Source organism: Peromyscus eremicus, chromosome 3 (assembly GCF_949786415.1).
Source record: "Peromyscus eremicus chromosome 3, PerEre_H2_v1, whole genome shotgun sequence".
NCBI lineage: Eukaryota > Metazoa > Chordata > Mammalia > Rodentia > Cricetidae > Peromyscus > Peromyscus eremicus.
In genome coordinates, this window is record NC_081418.1 from 104620827 (window position 1) to 104640591 (window position 19765).

Sequence of the window (19765 nt, forward strand, 5' to 3'; positions counted from 1 at the left end):
TTGGGGCATCTGTCTTCAGCCCACAGGCTTGGAGTCTCTTAGTCCTTTTTCTCTGTGTCCTGTAGAATGTCTGGCAGTTTCCTCTGCGAAGCAGGAACATGAAGGATTATTTCGCCAAGCAAAGTTCAGTGGTCACCTTCCTATGGGTCCTGCGTGTCCAGTCGATACATTTTTTCAAGCAGTCCAGACAAGAACAGTTTCTTGCCCAAATGGCTATTTTTTGCCAAGGTGAAGGAGATAAACTCCATATAGAGTGTCTTCGATGCTCAACCTCCTCTCTTAAGTAAATTGGTGCTGCCAAGAGCAGACATGTCTCATTGTCCAGAAAGTCTAAATTTTTAAAACATTTTAAATGCCATATTCTGTAGGTCTTTGAAGTATTTGAAGATTATCTATCTATCTGAAATATATCTATGTATACCTAGAAGACTAAACTAACATGACTATAAGTTTGATTATCATAGAAGACTAATTATAATTATCCATTACAATTTAAATGAGTTACATAAACATAATACCTCAAACAAGAGTAGAAATATATATACAGTATAACAAAATTAACTTCAAATTTGTATCAATAAACTAAAATCTATACCAATGTAAAACATTTCAAACAAGTTATTGCTCTTTAAAAGTAGGTTCATTAATCTACCCTTTCACCCTATCATATCTATATCAGCTTGGGGATGAGGAGGGCACACTAAGGTGTGGGGAGCAGTGAGAAGTTAGTCTGCAGATGCCTTGGCTTCTACTACAAGGTGGAGTCAGACAGGCAAGCACTCTTGATTTTCTTCTGGACCATACGGCATATGGTCCATATGCCACTGCATAGGCAGTCCAAAAGGAGCTTAGTGGCAAAATTGGCAAAGTGTTGTGTCACGAAAAAGCGTCTTAAAAGACCGAAGGACAGGCCATTCGTGCAGAGAGTTCTCCACCTTTGTGCGATGAGGAAGAGCAAAGCGATAAAAAGAAACAAAACACAGGAAGCAAAACCAGCTCCTCCCCTGGCAGTTCACCACCAGACCCATCCATCTTGCTCCAGTCACTGTGATTAGGGCTGTGCCTGGTAGCCAGGGCATCCAGAGGGAATGCAAGTCCCTGGGGAGGTGAGGAATGACAGGAGGATCTGACTGGCCGCCCAGGGAAGCAGGACCTGGTGAGCAAGCAGCAAGACTGCCTCTGGAAGACAGTGGCCAGGGTCAGATGAGGGGCAAGCTAGCAGCTCACAGTGTTTCTAACTGAAAGGAATCCTGTGAGTGTTCTAGAATGTGCCGGGAATATTGCGCCTCTTCATTCAGGCTTCCTTACACAAGGGGAGACAAACTGACCTTGAGGGTGTCCAAGGAGCACCCCTCAGGAGACTTGAATAACAATGTCCCCAGTGCAAACTGGCCTCTGTCTTCTGCCAGTAGACCCTTGCAGATACTGCCCATGGCCACTGCTTAAAGGCAAAGTCCAGATACCCATAGGGGCAATTCCGAAACTGAGAACTTCCCTGTTCAGGGGGCCCAACTGTTTTATTATTCACATTTGGAACCTTTGAGGGTTTTCTGTGATAGCATCTGTCTGTAAAATTGAAGAGCAAACCAAAGTGAGGGGCTTCAAACAGGAAGATGTCTTTAGTCAGCAAACGCGTGAGGGGGATTTGCGTTGAACACACACTGTGGATTGGTTTTTGTCTCGCCAAATACAAGGTGGAGAAATATTTAAAGAACTCTGCTTGAGAGGGGAACACATATAACTACCTATAGCATCTAGCCCCCTCCAGTTGCTGAGCTCTGCTGGGGGATGGGGTCCCTTAGGAAAGCCTCCCCCCCCCCCCCCGCATTCACAAAACCTGCCAAGCACAAAACAGAACACTGCTTATAGATTGCTCTTCCTCTTATATTTCTTTCTTCCAAACTCAAATGCATCAAACCCTCGCTGTTAACCAGGCTACAAATGGTGAGCATAGTTTATTTATTTCACATTTCTCAGGAATATGTAGGTTTTTGAACTTAGAAACATTTTAGACCTGCACTATTAGCAGCATGGCCGCTAGGCAAACATGGTATTTGAGAGTTGAATTCGTTGCATTTGAAAATTTTAATTCAGTGCTTCAGTGTCAGGACCTAGGTACCAAGCTCTTCAAAGTCACGCGCGGCTAGGACTTGCTGATTGGAAGGTGCACACAGAGAACATGCTTTGCCTACGGAAGGTGCTTATGGAAAACACAGTTCTAGAGTTCTCAAAATTGTTATCTGCCTACTGTGAAATCATTTAGGTCAGAAAAGAGGCTTTTCATTGAGCCTGTCCTCTGGCCCAGGCAGGGGTCTCGGTCACTTCCATAGGATCATCTCACCACAGGCTTATTACCTCATATGTGACCTCACTTTAGACGTGTGGAAATCTCAGAAAGGCTAAGTCACTCTCTCACCATCACACAGCCAGTGTTTGGTAAAAGTCAAGGGAGCCTGACTCCACAGCCTCTGCTTACTAAGCTGTCCACACTACTACCTTCCACGGCTTTCTTCCGAGAGAACGAAAGCGCTACCACTGGCAAGGAGCTACTGGGGGACCTGCATTTGCCGCTGACAAGCTTAGAGTCAGACCAGGGGCCAGGTACAGCTGTGCCTCTGCTTGGGTGACACTAGCCAAGTCACTTTAACCCTGAGTATGTGTAACATGAGGGCACCTAAGGAGGACGAGATGAGAGACATCCAATGCGCCCGCAGCGTGTAACATATAGAAGCTGCTCAGTAAAGTACACGTGATTCTGATTTCCCAGCAAATCCTTTTCTACCTGGTAAACAGCAAACCGCCAAGACCTGCCTTGCTTCCTGCAAGCATATTTCTGAGTCTTGCTTGCCCCCTGCTGGTCATTCTCCGACTTGCATCCTTTGATAAAGAGCACAGAGGAGTGGCGAAGGGAAAAAGTGGTGGGAGGAGGAAGGGAGGAAGAGAGAGGCCTCAGGAGAAACTTAGACTGTTCTGACCTTGCTACCAGCGTCACAGCCTTCACCGCTAGGCAGAGCGAGAAGGTGGACTGCTTTGGTCCCTATTCTCCATAACAGCCACGGTCCCAAGGTGTCTAGGTGCCGGCTACCCACAAGCACAAGATAGCATTAATCTTCCCTCTGATGTTGAACTTAAGTGCCACTTCCTGCCCCCTTCAATCTAAAAGATAGGTTGAATTTTCCACCAAAATATGTTTAAGGCCGTCCACGCACTTCCCTGTTGTGCGACACCATCTTAATACCCACTGCCATCGCTGCTCCGGGAACCCGGGACATTGACTACTTCACGGGCCTGTTGTCTTCAGAAGGCAGCGGAGCAATGGGTCCAGCTTCTGTAGGCCTAGGCTCACCCTGGGACCTGTCCAAGATCTAAGGGAGCTAATCCCCAACTAAAGATGTCTTGAAGATGGAAAGCAGAAGGAGGAGTCCCAACATTCAGAGCTCCTTAAGCTTCTAGATGATTCTTCTGTGCAGATGGATAGATAATCACTCAACACTCAGACCAGACCAGACCAGAAGCCCGGGAAACCCCGCAGACCACTGAGGCTCACCCATGGTTTCTGATTTGGTAGCCATGAGAATTTCCATTCCTCACAAAACCCCCAAGTGCTACCGCTGACCTGAGGACCACGACACTAAAACCGCCACGGCCAAAACACAAGATTGAAGCCAACCTGTGGTTCAAGGGTACAGCAGCTGTCTAGAACATACAAAACCCTGGGTTCCGTCTCCAACACCACAATAAATAAATACAAGAAAAGAAAGAAAGGAAAAAAATCAACCTTGTTCAGAGCCTTTGGAAGAACGCACAGACAGGAAGGGTAGAGGCAGGACCAGAACACATCCTGCCCAGTCTGTACTGGAGTCTTGATGCAGCATCAGAGTACAGTTCTTCCTCAGCAAGCTCCTGGCATCCATAGGGGGATTAATTTAGTCCCTTCTGTAAAAACTAAAACCCAAGTGTAAAGTGTTTGCACATACTTTCTGTCCATCCTCCCAGATATCTTTAATCCCCTCTGGGTTACCCAGATTACCTCATTTGAAACCAATGCTCTGCAAACATCTTTTGTATTGTGTTATTTAGAACATAACGGCAACAATAGAAAGTGTAATGTTCAGCCCTGACACAACCATGACAGGCCTAACTCTGTTCTTGATTGATGGTTAATTGAACCCACAGATGAGGGAACCTGTAGATACCGAGAGCTGACTGTGTCTCATTTAGCTTTCTTTTGTGAGGCACTTCATTGCTGTAATAGCTGAGGTAACCCTGGGTGATATCAATGGTAAATATTCACCTTCCCAAACTCATAGCTGTAACATAAAAGATTTTACCTCTCACTTCAATGAATGATCTGCAGGTTGTCTCTTCTGACCATCACTTCAAAGACACAGCCACCTTTCCTCTTGGGGTTCCTCTGTCTGTAACAGGTGGCCTCCAGTAAGGCGAAGGGAAAGGGAAGGAGTAGGGAAGTTGTGATGGATCAAACCTAGAAGCAGGGTACAGCTTCTCTCCAGCAAGCTGTATCAGAGCTACAACATAGGACTACACTTAGCTGCAAGGGAAGCTGGGAAATGTAGTCTCATGGCACAGATTTCTGACAGCCAGCAGTCTCTACCTCATCTCCTGAGTCTGTGATGATTTCTACACATGGATACAGGTCCTCATGTTATTATTAGTTTCCAAAATTACAGAGATGTCTTCAAAGGCAACTGGCCATAGGAAAGGTATCCTTGATTGCCTATTTACATTATGGAAAAATTCAATTGTTCAGGATTCTCTGAGAAGAGGCTACAAGAAGGAGAAGAGCAGGGTGGGAAGATGAGAATGGAAGTTTATTTTCCTAAGTCAAATTTTGGCTGAGCGGAAGATAGTAGGGTCAGCAATTTTGGACCTTGAGTCCAATTCCAGACCTGCCCAAATTTTATTATCCAAGTGAACCTTTATTGAGCATTTGTTATTTAACAGGAATTGTCCTAGCTTACAGGAATGCCAGGAAAACAAATCAATAGTTGAATATAATGTCAGCTCTACTCATTCTTTGGTTGAGACTTTGGAGACATTTGTAATAAAAGGCTCATACAATTATATGTTATAGATACTATAATACTTAGTTATTATAAATATGTAATATCCAGGCTGTCTTTCAACATGACATAAATTCCCATTTAATCTTCACAATAATCTTGACATAACTATTGGCTCCATTTTACAGAGGCAGAAACTGAGACCTTGAAAGATAAAATAATTATCTCCAAAATCATTGTTACCAGAAGATAGGAATGATTCTTGATTGTATAATATTATCCCTATTGTTAAGTTGTAGGGCTGTTTGTTTGTTTGTTTTTGTTGTTGTTGGTTGGGGTTTTGCTGTTATTGTTTTGTTTTCTGAGTTCTCTGTTTATTTATTTAAGACAGGGTCTAATGTATCCTGCCTACTCACTGCCTAGCCAAAGATGACCTTGAACTCCTAACTGTCCTATCTCTACATCTCAGGTGCTGGATTATAGAAATGCAACAAGCTAGGACTGAATCTTAGTCATCTTAGACATCTAAGCTCATCCCCAGATACATTGAGGATTTTGTTGGAAAAGGGGGAAATGGACACTCAGTGACCTTCAGTGGTATCACTCTATCACCCTCTTTAGTTCCCTACTGCATGGGGGATAAGACTGAATTTTGTATGCCTCACAGGGAATAGATTATTATTTCATACCATCACTTCCCTTTGGGTCACTGTCCTCCTTTGGGTTCTCCAAATGCTACCCCAGAGTGTTTTGTCCATCTGTCTCCTTAATGAGATGCCTTGGCCTCCAGTATGTGACAGATGTCACCTGCTCCTTCAAGCCTCAGGTTACACATTTCCAAGTTAACATAATAATCTCCAACCTCACATCCAACAACCCCCTCCTCTTCCTTGAGTACCTTGTTTGTTGCTTCATTATAGCAAAAAGGACACCTTGAGAGTTTCAGTTGCTGATCTCACAGTACTATGACTGTGGATTCCAGCACCTGTTGGCCTTTTTGCTTTGTGTCCTTCACTAAAAAGAAACTCCATGGGGAGACTTATGTCTCTGTCAAGACTGTTTCCCTAGGGGCTGGTGAGATGACCCAGTGAGCAAAGGCACTTGTCATGGAAGCCTGGCTGTTCAGTTCCTGGAACCATGTAAAGGTGGAAGGAGAGAACTGACTTCCAAAAGTTGTCCTCTGGCTTTTACGTGTGCATTGTGACATGTACACTCATACACATACATCACACACACACCCCACCACTACCACCACCACCACCACCAACAACAACAAATAAATAAATAAGTAAATAAATAAATGTTAAAAGACTGCTCCCCAGAGTGTCTCCACAAAAGATTACCATTCCTCCACTATATGTGGAAGAGTTAGTAAGTGAATCTGTTTGCTTTGGGGATAGAGAGTGCCTGACACATGAATATTGGGGTTTATCTGCTGGAAAGGGCAAGAGTCATGGGCCCAGCAGAGGTGGGGTCACACTGTTCACAACCTCACACCTTATCTATAGTAGCTAGAAATGGGATCATTTTAAGCCTCCATACTATATCTCCACCCTGTGCTATGTGTTCTTTAGTTTCTTGTGTTTGTGTGTGTGTTTGTGTGTGTGTGTGTGTGTGTGTGTGTGTGTGTATACTCATACATGTGGAGATTAGAGGACAACCTTGGGTAGTGTGGTAGTTTGAATGTAATTGGCCCCCATAATCCCAAAGGAAGTGACACTATTAGGAGGTGTGGCCTTGTTGAAGTAGGTGTGGCCTTGTTGGAGGAAGTGTGTCACTGTGGAGGCAGGCTTTGGAGTCTGATATATGCTCAAGGCTTGCTCAGTGTAATACACAGTCTTTCCTGTTGCCTTCTGATCAAGATGTAGCCAGCACCATGTCTGCCTGCACGCTGCCATGCTCCCCACCAGAATGGTAATGGACTGAACCTCTCCACCATAATGGTGATGGATTGAACCTCTGATCTGTAAACCGCTACCACAATGAAGTGTTTTCCTTTATAAGACTTGCTGTGGTCATGGTGTCTCTTCACAGCAATAGAAACCCTAACTAAAACAGGTGGTGTTCCTCAGGAACTACCCACTTTGCTTAAAAACAGGCCTTCACTGGGACCAGCCTAGAGTAGGCTGGTCGTCCAGCAAACTTCATGGGTCCACCTGTCTCTGTTTCCTCGGCACTGGGGCTGCAAACTTCTGCCACCACACCTGGTTTTTAGTGCAAGTGCTGGGGTTCAGATTCACTTTCTTGAGCTTGGGTGTTAACACAGTACTGACTGACTGCGCTACCTCCCCGCTAGGGATAACTGACACACACCTAGTGTTGGTTCCCTTTCTTTGTTAGCAGCTTTACAGCCTATCTAGAAGAGGGTGGAGTGTATACGCAACCTATTGAATCCAGGATGACATACCAGCCCTTTGCCAGGAATAGAAACCCATTCCAAATAGTGCCGTGCATGTCTCAGCTGGAGCCACGGAAGTCTCCAACAGTCTGCTGCCCTTCCCTCTTTGGGGATCCCAGCTGTAGGCCTGTCCTGTGACTTGGAGGGTGTTTATCAGTATCTCTGGCCTCAACCCATGACATACCTACAAAGCTCCAGCCCCAGATGTCTCCAAACATTGCCAACTGTCCCCAGGAGCAAATCCCTCTGCAGCTGAGAATCCCTGGTACAGAGCAAGGATTTACACCCCCGATTTTGTGGCTCACATCTTACCTCTTCTATGCAACCATTGCCCAAGTGTTTCAGTTTCTCTGGGCCCACAGCTCCCCTAACAAAGTGGAGAAAGCCATGGTGGTGTCACTACCCAGAGGAAATGAGCAGGTTTGTGTTTAGCATTCATCACAGCGCTGTGCTAGCTGTGGCTATTCTTTTATCCTCCATATAATCCATTATCACTGGGGGGAATTTAGCTTCCAAATTTGTTCTTATTCTCCACACACTCCCACTTCTTAATCAGCATCATCTTTGTCCAAGCTTCAGATTATTTTTCCCCCCTCTGAATAAGGTTTCCTTCAAGTCTTCCAGAGATTGGCCAGACCTGTTTAAAGCCTAGCCTCCTTACCTGTCTTGGGTAATTTCAGCCATAGACTCTTTCTCTCTGTTCCTCCAAGCTGCCATTCTCTCTCCTACCCCTAAGATCCTCTGGATGTGACTAAAAGCTATTTCAGGGGAGTTTCAAAGTAAAGACAATCCTTGACAGAGCGGGGATTTAAATGATGAGACAGACAGGGCTGCTCTGTGTGGTGGGACAGGATGTTCATTGCCAAGGGGACAAGTGTGTACCATAACTAATCCCCAGCTCTACTGTCCTGCCACACCCTGGTTCGGATCCTCTGTTCCCTGAGCTGCTTGCACAGTGGTGTTTCCCGAGTGGTATAGCGTGCCAGTTTGCAAGGGAGATCTTATACAGTCTAAGGGCGACCGTGTAGTTAGAGCACACATTAGGGGGTAAGAGTAGGGACACATTTTTATAATGTACATTTCTTACCCGTTGCAGGGGCACTAAATTGACAAAGACAAGAGACCCATGATGCCACACGGGAGTGCGCCTGAATTTGTCTCCTTCATACACTTAGGAAGTGGGCTGTCCTTACCCCCAGGTAGTGCTGTCTAGCTGACTTTAAAGGAACTGCCCCTCACTCGGTGCATGCAGCAAGTGAACATATTTCAGGTCCTGGAGTGACATGATTATCACTCCCCATCATTTAATTCATAACAAAATGTCTACTCAGAATTCAATATCTTTTAGTATGAACTATTCTTATTAACCTCATCCATCTGTTCTATTAAAAAAGTGAACTGTTCCTAACCATAATAACACATCCTCGCCAATGGAATTAGCACTAAGTGGTTATGACATTTCAGAGTCAGAGGGGGGCCTGGGACTGTGGAAACATTCACTTCTGCAACAGGAGTCTGAGGCTCAGGTTGGAAGCAGTGAAACCTGTCTCACTCAGGGGCCAAGAACCGCATTGCTGAGAGGACTCCAGGGCTCTTGGGACCAGGCCAGAGCTTTGGAAGCTACACTGTGGGAAATAAAAAATTAAAACAAAAATGGTTTTCCTACTCTCTCACTTCTTACTAGGTTGTAAAGACAAGCAAAGGTGATGTTTCCAAAACCTGCTCTGCATGCGGCTGTGCTTCTCTAGGTGGGGACTCTGCATTGACAAGGAGTATTGATTTGGGGATGCAATGGATTTTGAGGACATCCCTTTCAGACACAATCCAAGTCCTCTACTGCTGAGGCAAAGACACCTTTTTATCATTTTTGGGTTATTTACTAGGATGGAAGCCTCTGAAGCTTCTCAGTGTAGGCTAACCCAGGACCTGTACATTTTCAGAATGTAAAATAAATATGAGCATTTGTGGAGGCCCACAAAGGTCTCCTAGTGAGATCTGAGCTTGCTTTATACAGCAGGGCTGCGTAAGGGGATGGATTGACCACGTGCATGGTCGCCAGGTGTTTGGGATGGTCTGCACTTAGCTGTGCTAGGGGGAGGTCTTTTGCTCAACCCCTTGGCATTCCTATAAAAGCCCTTTAGAAGAGACAGAAGGGGCTGGTGGGTTTTGATCCAGCCCCCTCCCCAGGCTGTTCTGTGTTTCTGTCTGTCTCTTTCCCCTCTATATTACTATCCAAATATTTCTCACTTCTCCTTACTCAAGAGTACCTTGGGGAAAAAGTGGGGCTGGGTCTCCCCATGAGTATTTTGCCTGTAGAATTGACCAGAAGACTCTAGGAATATTTTACTTTGTCTAGTTACATAGAAATGAACTTCAAAACTCCTTCCTACCATTTTGAGCTTTGGGCCACAGAAGTCAGTCATGCCCGACAAGAGCAGAGAGTGTCCTGGGGTTCAGCAGGGCTGCTGGGGTTAGAGCAAGCTGTGCTGTGGCTGAGACGGCCTGAGTTCCAAACCTGACCACAATACTTACTGATTGTCACTCTGTGCAAGATGCTTTACGTTGGTCGATGAGAGCCTGGATGGGTATCTCCCAGAACTGAGAGGACTAAGAAGAGTAACAGACTTGAGAGAACCATGAGCAACAGTTGGGAGGGTCTAGTACTTTTATGCTGCTCCCTAAAGCTGGGAGACCTGGTAGGCTTTCGCTAGTGATCATTGAATCTAAGTCTTCAGGAGTCAATATGGAGTCACCAATGAAGTGTATGTATGCCCAAGAGATAGCTCTTTGAATGCTTCACTGGTAAGGGAACATGGAAATGGTAGTGTCTTTTCCTCTGTGTAAGCACCTGCTGGTTATAATTAGTTCAATAACGGAGCATTCCCCAAAAGGTATCATACATTCTATCTCCCTGGACTTGTGAATATGCCTTTATGGGGAAAAGGGGTCTGTGGAGATACAATTAATTTATAGATCTTGAGATGTAATCATCCTGTGTCACTCAGGTGGGACCTAAACCCAATGAGAATTGTCCTTATGAGAGTGGAAACCAGGAAGAGAACACGGCTTGTGAACTTGGAGGCCAAAACCGAAATACTGAAGCTGTAGGAATGCTGACAGCTACCTCGATCCAGAGTGGGAAATCCTTTGGACCTCTCTGGGAAAGTGGCTCTGTTTACATCTTGATTCTGGCCTGTGGTCTCTGGGTCTAGGGGAGAAAGTGTTGACACTTACTAAGCATACCTGCAAAAGAAACCCCAGCATGTGAGAAGTACCCCCACAATGCCAGAAGTTGGCAGTGAAAGGACTCACATTAGGATTTCATACTGAGTCCTTAGCCTGCCACATACTCAAGTAATGGGACTCCATTGGCTTAGCCTGACATCTAGCATATGTTAGTTTTGAAATCCCACTACAAAAGTAGCTAGGAGTTCTAGAAACCCACCCAGAGGGCACCGTCTGCTTAGCTTAGTAGAAAAGATCAGGTCCTTCCCCTAGGCGCTTTCCCACCAGACACCCAAGGCAGAGAGTGCTCATGGGGAGTCACCACTTCCTGCTTCAGGTCACAGATGTCCCTTAGATACCCAGAGAAAGCACCAAGGTGCAGCTGGGCACCAGCCTGGAGCTCAGAGTGGATGAGAACTGATGCCAGTCATGGCTTCCATCTCCATCCCAGCTCTAGCTCCACATGCCTCTGTGTCTCCCCTGGGCGCCTCCCACCTGACAAGTCTCAGGCTCAGGACCGGCCCACTTCATGCTTCAGGTGTGGTGGTTCTCTCGGTTCTCTCTGTTTGCTAATCACAGCGTTGCTATGAAGACAGGTCTAAGAGCTAGACACTGCACCATTTCCATGGCAACCACAGACGACATGTTTTCTGGCCTGGCTTGTTCTAGGGAGTTCATCCTACTTTTTCTCTACTTCTATCTTGGCCCTGGACTCCTGTTTTCTAGTAGATAGAGGATGCTTCTTACAGCTGAAGTCCATTAATGTCTTCTAACTTCCTTGAAAAAGACCTGATTCCTAAGGCAATGCATAAACTCCCTCGTCTCTACTTTCACCCCTCCCCCTAACACACACACACACACACACACACACACACACACACACACACACTCCCTTCACAGTCCTTCAGGTTCCCCTTCTTATGTTCCTTCAAAAATGCCACGCACAGTCCTCTACCTTGAACACTACTCTCTCATGCAAGGATTATGTCTACATGTCCCTGTACACTCTATCCTCAGCCTCTGATCCCACAGCTATCGACGATCACCTATAAAATGGCAGCCTTCCCATTACCCACAATCCCTTTGCTCTGCTCTGATTTATCTTCAGTTCATACATTCTTATTAGGAGGATGGTCTTGGACACGAGGTTTTGAAATTCCATATCTTCCAGAAAGTCAGTCAGAATTCAGTCACACGTCTATAATTGTCCTGTGGCTGTAAGCTTATTTTTAAAGAGCCAGATTCTGGTTGAGTTCATGTCCCTTTTAAGCAAATAGAATGGGTGGACTTAATTGTGACTAGAGAACGGAGGAACAACCGAAGCATAGTTAACTGAGTAAGAAGACACAGTACTGGCGCTTACTTCCTAAGCACAAAGGATTTTTTTCTTGTTTCCCAAGCATGGGTCTAAGACATGGATCACCTGAGTCTTCTGGTCCCCAAATCTGGTGCTTCTGTGGAGCAGGACTGATGCCATCCCCAAACCTTTCCTTAAGCATCTTTGGAGAGCTGGAGAGTTAGACTCACAGAGTCACTGTCATCAAGCTCAGCAAACCCCAAGAGGCTCCACCATTGGTCTAACACTGGGGACATTTATGAACTAGCATTTATTTAAAAAAAAATTTTTTTAAATGCCAAGATGACCAAATTCATAGCAATGCATGTTAAATGGCTTATGTGAAAATACATTTTATATGCTTATACTTAATAATTCTACTAGAATGAATGGGTGAGCTCAGCAGCATCCACTTAAGACTGCAATTGAGTAATAACTGATCTTGATTCAGGATTTTAATTTGAAATATAATTAAGCCAATATGTTAGAGTATTTAAGACACTTTAAGGATCACTGTATCAATTAGCTTAATTTAGTAGATTTATAAAGACTAAACACCTAGGAAGGTTTATCAATAATACAAATGAGCTACTAAAAAATGAAACTGAACTGAGAATTCTAAAATGTGGCTTTAAAATCTCTGTTGGTTCTTCCAATTTTGCTAAATGGTGACAAATTTCCCCAAACCACAGTGATTAGCATCCCAAAACTAAAGCCCAGGTTCCTGCTACACTGCCCCCCACATAATATCTAGCCATAATAGACAAAGTCTAAGTTCCTGCCCCACCCCCACCCCATTGTGAATCTCTGATGATGGCTGCCAGTAAGAAATGCTCATCAGTCACCCAGTGTTCTTTTCACTCACTGTTCAGTAGTCCATTAACTCCCTTCTGCCCCATAAGGCCCCTACCTTGTAAGCAGGTGACAGGTGGAGTTCTCTGATCCTGTGCTCTGATTCTTACAAGGAACCCTCTGCACTGAATACCCCTGCCACCCCACCCCCACCCTGGCCCCCAAGTAGAGGCATGCACTGTCTGAAGTTTTAAAACATGTTTGGTAGTGTTAGAATTAAGATTTTATTTCTTTGGTTTGGTTTGGTTTTTCAAGATAGGGTTTCTCTGTGTTCAGGAATGTTAGCATTCAGACCTGCCCAGAGACCACATTATCTTCTCTAAAATCCCCTTTGAGGAAAAACAACAACAACAACAACAAAAAAAAAAAAACAAAAAAACCTTCCTGTTCTCTCTGTCTCTCACTTTCTCTCTCTCTCTCTCTCTCTCTCTCTCTCTCTCTCTCTCTCTCTCTCTCCATAAGGTAGTATGCACCTCCTCTCTTCCTTTCTCCTCTTTTTTATTTCTCTTCTTCCCTTCTCCCTCCCCCCCAGTGAAACTTTCCATGTGGGTGCCATGTCTACATGGTGTGAGTGACTTTCCTCCATGCCCCTTGGCTCCACCTGCCAACACTGTATAGCCCTGGTTGTGGTGGTATTTTACTTGTACTGAAATGTGATTTTAATTGTATGTTAATAAATAAAGTTGCCCAGGGGTCAGAGCTATTAGAGCCATAGCAAGAGCGTGGCGGTGGTGGCGCACGCCTTTAATCCCAGTACTTGGTAGACAGAGCTAGATAGATCTCTGTGTGTTCAAGGATACAGCCAACATTGGAGACACATGCCTTTAATCTCAATACCATAGAGGACCTAGAGGGCTGTACATACAGGCAGTGACGAGGTAGTGATGAGGCAGTCACGTGTTTGGGTTTACAACCAATGAGAAGGCAGAACAGAAAGACTATTTAAAGACATACACACAGGAAGTAGGCCCCTTTTTTCGGAGAACTCTCTTGGCTGAAGCAGGAAGGGTAAGGCTCTTAGCTCTGACCTCTTGGCTTTCTTCTCTGAATCGGTTCTGTGTTTCTTATTTAATAAGACAGTTGGTTACATCTACACCTGGTTGTCCTGGAGCTCGCTCTGTAGACCAGGCTGGCCTCGAACTCGGATATCCACTTGGTTCAGCCTCTGGAGTGCCGGAATTAAAGGTGTGTACCACCATACCTCCTGGTTTAACCTCGATGTTTCTTAAACAGGAGATGTTAATAAATCCTAATGCCTTTAATCCCAGCACTCGGGAAGCAGAGGCAGGCAGATCTCTGTGAGCTCAAGGCCAGCCTGCTCTACAGAGCAAATTCCAGAACAGACAGCTACACAGAGAAACTCTGCCTTGAAAAACCAAAAAAGAAAAAAAAAATACACTTTAGTGTTGTCTACACACTTCAGTGTATATTTTCTGTACACCAAATCCACGGAGGATTTCACATGCTTGATCTCATCTACCCTGGACTCTAAGGCCATGAGAACGGCTCCCATCAGCTCCTGTGTCGTGACCTCAGAGCTAGCCAACGCAACATAACAGTTGATCAGGAAAATTCTGCTGAGTGAAGGCAAAAGCAGCTTGGCCCTCCCTGGTTCTCAGTGTGTGCAGCTTCCTAAGCAGACTGAAGCCCAGCAACAAGAGGGAAGGATCCCAAGTCCTACATAAAGGGGGCTCTGGGGACAGTCTTAGGACCTTCTGCTCCACAAAAGCACCAGGCGTGGTGATCTGGGTCTTAAACCCATGTCTGAGGAACACAGCAAATCCTTCATGCTTTGAAAGTAAACAATATCAACTGCTTGTCAGACAGATGAAGGGAAAGGCTGAGCATTCTTTAAGTGGAAACAAAGCTGTTTGCTTACGGTGTCCCCAGAGAGCTGGCGTGGAAGGGGACAGACTTGCCAGGAAACATGAGGCCCCTGCAGATGAGCACCAGCATAGTTTACATGTCAACTTCAATGTTTATAAACAGCACAAATCTGGAGGGAAGGAACTGAGAAGATAAATCCTCCAGGAGGCACCAAAGCAGCTTCCTGGGATAGGCCCTGAAGTTTAACAATGACTGTGCTGGGGCCAGGCTGGAGGGTGGAGGGTGGAGGGGAAAGGGTGGAAGGGGAGGGGGAAGGAGAGAAGGATTCGGAAGAGCTCTTCTCCAATTTAAAAATGCATGTGAATGAAACAGAATCGTACTATATGTCCATCAGCAGAGTGGTGGATAACGAAAATGTGGCACGTATACACAATGGAATTTTATTCAGTTGTAAAAACAAAATTATTAAATTTTTAGGAAAGTGGATAGAACTAGAAAAAAAACAAAACCAACCAAATCAAAATAAGACAAACAAACAAACAAAAAACCCTGAAGTAACCTCGACTTAGAAAGACAAATAATGCATGTTCTCTCTCACTTGTAGACCTTAGTTTTTCATTTACATATGGGTATTTTCAGGGCCAATCAAATGTGGGGGAGGCCAGGACACTAAAAAGGGGCTTGGGAGTTGGAAAAAGGAGGGTTAAAGGGAGCAGGATGAGCTGGGCAATAGAACATGTGTGACATGAAATTAAAAGGGGAGAGTGGAGATGAAGGGTCCAGTGGCCGAGGTGAGCAGGAAGGGGTGGGGTGGAGAGAGATGGGAGTGTAGACAACAGGAAGATGGAGTGGGAGGTAATCAACCAAAACTAATTCATTACCTTTTATGCTAATTTAAAAACTAATATAAAAGTAAATAAATAAGAACACCATACCAGGCTATAATACACATAAAACAAACCCAAGTGAACTCCTCGGTGGCTTGTCAAATGCTCCTGTTTGGGAAGTCTGGAAAGGTACTTCTGAGATGTCTGACAAGTGCCCAGCTGGACACTTTGAGAAGACACCGTCTCCGCCATGAAAGTACTACACAGCCCTACCAAAGGAAGGAGAAGTACAAACAAATAATCTCCCAGAAGTAGAACTAGTGATCCGTGCTTTGTTTTCATTCTGGAGTGGATGCCCTAGGATCTGGGTCTTGTGAACTGAAATATCCACAAAGAAACAAAACAAAACACACACACACACACACACACACACACACACACACACACACACACACACGAGAAAGAAAAAAAAACTTTTATCTTAAAGATTCTAAAAGGGGGATTAGCTGATTATAACCCCTGATTTCAGAGAGCTGGCCTGTTATAGGTCTGGAGCTAAGTTATCTCAGGCTATCTCTACTCTCCATAACAGCCATTCATTTCCCACTTCCATGGCTGACCTAATTCTTTTCAGAATGAACAAATAGACTCCTAGACTCTGCTAACCCAGAGGCTAAGAGTTGTCCTGGGTAGCGTCTGGGGCCTGTGGTGGAGACTTCCTCGCTTTGCTCTAACCCACCTTTTTTTTTTTCTTTGTTTTTTTGAGTCTTGATATTTTACTTTCTTTGTTTTGTTACTATAAAAACTTAAAGAAACTGTTACCACACTAGAACATGGTATTTGAGGCAACTTAAATCTGTGTTCCTGGGCCACCACAGTCATGCATATTGGCTTCAGAGTAAACTACCTTTTCTTCCCTTTGAGGTGAGAGTTGTGTCTTTGCATCAATAGTCTCAGTGTAAGCTGTCTAGGAAAATAATGCTGGTTACACTCATTTACACGCTCAACAAATAATTAATCAAGGGTCTAAAAAGGGCCAAGCTTTATTGCAAGTTTTGGGGTGCTAAGCTGAGAAAGAACTGGACAGGTCCAAAGGACAAAAACTGAGCACAGCTGAGGCCTAGTAACAAAAGACCAAAGAATTAGCCAGTGACTGAATTGTGGTGAGGGACTTTTATGTGTGTGTTAGTCCATGCTGCGAGTATGTGTGTGTGTGTGTGTGTGTGTGTGTGTGTGTGTGTGTGTGTGTTCGGATGAGCATGCAGATGTTACAGGGGCACATATGTGTGTGAGGATATAGGTGTATTTGTGTGTGGAAGCTGGAGGACAGCTTCTGCTCCGGTTCCTCGGGTGTTGTCCACCTTGTTTTATGCTGCAGGGTGTCTCACAGGCCTGGAGCTCACCAGATAGGCTGGCTTAGCTGGCTAGGGAGACTCAGGGATCCACCTCCTCAGGCTGGAACAGTAAGTGCAGCAGGGATCAGGGATTTATGGGATTACATGGTTTCTATGGGATCAAACTTAGATCCTCAGGCTTGCAAAGCAAGCCCTTTCCTAACTGAGCTCTCCCTAGCCTGGGACTTGAGCATTTAAAAGGACCACTCTGGTCAATTTTAAAGCTTCCAGTAGTAATGCAAACAGCCATCATGCATCTCCTGGACAGGAGGGAAATGATAGCACTTAGGAAATAGCTTTGCTGAATGCTAAGATCCAATATCTATGTAATAAATACAGGAGTTAGAGGAACAAGTTTAAGAGTGTCCATGAAGTGCTCAGGCAAATTCAGAAGATGTCGGAACTACATTCTTCTCTTTCCAATAAGTCAGTGGTGTGTGTATATAAAGGCAGTGGGTGATTTGGGTTAAAAGAGAGTTAAGACGTTAAGACACAGCAATCAACTTTATACAATATGTGGATTTTAGTTGGATCATGCATGTAACAAAACATCTCTAAGACACATTTGTGGACAACCAGAAATTCTTTAAAATGATAATAGGGTCTAAGGTAACAATGAGGAATTATTTTAATCATGCTAGATGCCATGATTGCATTGCAGTTGATGAGGTCAAGGTTCTTATTCTTCAGAAATGAACACTGAATAATTTGGTACTGGAAACTTACGATGCTGGAAATTTCTAATGAGCTGCTTCTAATGAATAGAATACAGGAAGAAGGCTGGATGTCACCTCTGAGGTTAGTTTATTTGAAATACACACACACACACACACACACACACACACACACACAGAGAGAGAGAGAGAGAGAGAGAGAGAGAGAGCATCTCACCCTATCATTCTCTTTAGATTCAGATTAGCCACACCTGGTTGCCAGTCCATAGATACTGTGAGAAAATAAATATGTGTTGTTTGGGTTTCTTACAATTTCTTTAAACAGGTAGGTAATTGTACACTTGTTTGAAGCTGCCAAGTCTTGGCCTGATTTGTTAGGCTGCAACAAGCAACTGATACACCATTGTGTAGCTTACAGCAATTCATGTAACTAATCCACTGCTAAGGAACGTTCAAGTTATTATTTCAATGAGTAATGATGCAACAAACTTCTTAATCCCATTTCAAGAAAGCATTCTCAGAGTGTACTTAAGTGTTGTTTTTCATTAAACTCAGTAGCTGCTCCTTAAGCAACTGCTGTCCTAATTGGTAACTGCAAGTCCGCAGCTACCAGGAGCAATTCAGCTGCACTGGCCACAGCCAGGGGGGAGTTCTGTTCCCTCAGGCACCGGCTCTATCACAACCACTAACTGGAACTTTACCTAGATCTCTATCCTTCTATAGAACTCAGGAGTCAAAGGTTGAGGTGAAATTCTGGTCACTCAGAGAGGCTGAATAGCAAGTAACTAACCTATTCTCCTAGCTTGTGGCTTCCAAAAAACAGCACATCCTGCTCCGCACCCCCACTTGAGAACCCTAGCTACATGTGGTTCCTCCCTACCACTTCCTGTCTGTTAGTTGCTGACTCAGCCTCCTGACTGCAGGTAATTTTATTTAATCAAACAAATGTAACACACTTTTGCATCATTAAACAAATATTCCACAGCATAAACAAATGTAACACGTCTTAAATTAATATTCCACAACATTTCCCCTTTTTGTCTAAATAAAAAGAAAAGGTTGAACATAAACATAAGACTATATACAATAATAATTATCAAATAAGAATTACATCATAATGTCCAGTTCATTTGTGTCTAGAAAATTTAAAGAAAATATGCCACTATCTATCCTATCTTTGTGAATCCAAAGTTTTATACCTAATTTGCTTTCTATTATAACTAAGGAAAACTGCAACTATAACTATCTAGTCTTCAACTCCATCAAAGACCCCAGAAGGATATAATATTACCTAACAACAGAGACATCTTGCTGCCTGGACAGTCACTCAAAATTCCTCTGCAACGTAGGGGCATCCATCTTCAGCCTGCATGCCTAGAGTATCTGGCAGGCTTTTCAGTGAAGCAGGAAATTTGAAGGACTGTCCCACCTTGTTTTGGCCAAGTTCAGCAGTCACTTTCTTTTGGGTCCTGCATGTCCAGTCTGCACAGCACACAGTCAAGCAGTCAAGACAAAAGCAATTTCTTGCCCAAATGGAGTTTCTTTGCCATATGGAGTTTCTTTGATGCCCATCATCTTCTTATAAAGTAAATTGGTACTGCCAGGAGCAGATGTGTCTCATTGTCATGAAAAACCTTAGGTTATTAAATGCCATATTCTGTAGGTCTTTGAAGTGTTTGAAAATTGTCTGTCTAAAATATATGTTTAGCCTTGAAAACATACCTAATGTGACATAAGATTGATTATTATAGATTAACTACTAACCTCATTTCTTAATTATACATTGTATTTTTAAATGAGCAGCATAAGCACAATACTCCCAATTAAGAGTAGAAACATATAAACAGTGTGATAAAATTAGCTTTAAATTTGTATCAATATTTTTAAAATCCATGCCAATGCAAAATATCTGAGATTAATAGTTGTCTTTTTACCCTATATTCCTATATTCCCCTAAATGATAATAAATATCTATAACTCACCAAATAACCAACATGCACCCATACCATTTATTAGGAAGGTGGATGTCATTTTCTCTAGACTGCTTCCTGTTGTCTGTGGATAAAGCATCTTTAAGGATTCCTGAGAAAATTTTGAGATAATACCAAGTTCTGGAAAGACCAGCAGTAATCTTTGTTGATAGATATTACCTGCCAAGATTCAGGAGGTCTCCTTTAATCAAATCTGATCAATATCATTCCTCAAGGA